The sequence below is a fragment of the Mixophyes fleayi genome, chromosome 2 (genome assembly GCF_038048845.1).
Source record: "Mixophyes fleayi isolate aMixFle1 chromosome 2, aMixFle1.hap1, whole genome shotgun sequence".
Classification (NCBI taxonomy): domain Eukaryota; kingdom Metazoa; phylum Chordata; class Amphibia; order Anura; family Limnodynastidae; genus Mixophyes; species Mixophyes fleayi.
This window is the reverse complement of record NC_134403.1, coordinates 118,552,514-118,554,688: the sequence shown is the minus strand read 5'-3', so window position 1 is coordinate 118,554,688 and position 2,175 is coordinate 118,552,514.

The following is a 2,175-nucleotide window of genomic DNA, read 5'->3' as shown; positions in this document are numbered from 1 at the left end:
AAGGGTAATAAGAGTGATGACGAATAGATGGGTAATAATAAGGAGGTAAATTATTTAGAGACTGATCTTTCTTTATGCTTGAGATTTGGCTGTCATTAAAGTGATCAGGCAAGGAGAGTCAAGTATTGGAGAATTTATTGGGACAGTCATGTATTGTACTAGTGATATGTTAAAACCATACAAGTTTTACCCTCTTTCAAGTTCAAGGACACTTAGATAATTGTTGACAATTTCTTGAACTGTTGCAATGTCAAAGGTCAGCACAAATACCTCATAACATGGAAAGTCTATAGTCTGACTGAAAGATCGTGGGAATCTAGTCACCCAGCAAACCTAAAGCACTTGAAAGAGAGAGTCCTGTAGGGGTCCTGTAGGAGTCCTGTAAGAGGAAATTCAAAAAAATGTTCAAGCCCTACACATAAATAGTCCCAGTCCAAAGCTAAGTGTGCCCTTCCTGGTAACCCTGTCCGGTTGGTAAAAGAGGCCCAAGGTCCACATCTTAATATATAGTGCACACTCCAGTGGCACTAGAAGAGCCAGCATATGGGCACTTATATTGCCACAAGTATGAGTGTAGACTCTCTTGAATATAGTGTAGTGTAAAATTGCAATAGTAGATCCGCTATTTGTTCTCCTTGATAAACTAATTTCTCCTGTACCATTTTGCAAAGCTCTAATGGAGATGGGTGACTGTTCTCCCCTCAATAAATTGAGGAGAAATTTGCCCAATTTATCTCCTTAATTGTGAAATTGATATTTCCTATTTCAGATATAGTGGTATCCCAAGTGTGTGTTTGCTATCAAATTGTACCTTTTGTTTCTGATAGTTCAGCTTTAATTTGGGTGACAGATCTTGTGAGTATTGCTGATATGCCTCGGTCAAATCAGCCTGTGTCTTAATAAAAAGGGTAGCCTGGTTTTTATTCTGCCAACCAACATAGGAAAGAATGTCCTTATCCGAAAGGCAAGTATAAGTTTTTTTCCAATGGATGGCGTGCTCTCTATATATCTATCAATTACAATTTGGTAGCAAAGTAGAATATAATGAATTATATGCCCTGGAGGCCAATAATTTTTGTTTGTGTGTTTGTAGTTTTGCAATCTCAGTATCTACAATTGAGTTTCTTGTAAGAGGGTATGATCTGCCTTTATTTTGTTTAAGTATGTTAAAATGTTTTCTCTTTTAATTGACAAGTTAATTCCTCCTACATTACATTAACAAATCTTAAGAGGAGATGCACATCATTGAGGGGGGAATATATAGAAACCAGATAGGCAGCCTACTCAACAAGTGGTATGCCATGACTATTCTAGACCTGTGAGCCCCAATCATCAGGAGCAAGTGCATTCTGGATGGTTGCAGGACCCAGCCAGGATACAGCCATTCTCTGTGTATATATTGGAAGCATTTTACCCCAAAATTGGGACTTTCTCAACACCTTGTTATACACGAGTGTAATTTTACCTCTGGAGGGCACAGATGGCACCAGAATCTTCACCATAACACCTCAAATAGCAATTCAAATCTGCCATTTAAAATAAATATGAAAAAAGCCAAAAAAAAAGCTTGTAGTCCGCAAACATTCCCGGCCACACAAGGTAAAAAAAATAAATGCTCAGTTGTCGCAGGGTAATGAATTGACCCATGTTAGTCCGGTAAAGAGTTTGCATATGATGAGGAAGAAATAAGAACGGAGTGGGATCATAATATCAACCAGAAAAGAATACTACTAAAATGTCAGACAGGAGACCTCATGGTGGATTAGACCAGACACCGACTGCATCCAGTTGTTCAGACATTGCCACTTGTTCCTCATATAGGTAAGTTGAAGCATCCACAGCCATGATAGATTTATTATAGTAACTGCCATAGAAAAGTCGTAGGTGTGCTGAATATAATAATATAATTGTTTTTCCTTACTTCACCAGTTTGGTGCAGATTTAAGAGAATTTTTTTCACTTGTGGCCTTCCCAGATCAGATTGTCTCAGATGTTTCCTTGCAGCTCACAAAATAGCCATTTTTTGCATGTAATTTAAATATTTAAATATTACAACACAAGGGTTGGGATCAGGATGATCTCACATTGGACCTGGCCTCTATGCTTGCTCTATAGTGAAGGTGGCATTGTATTTAAGTGCAGTAATTCAAGCAAAGTGTTGTTGATAAAATGGTA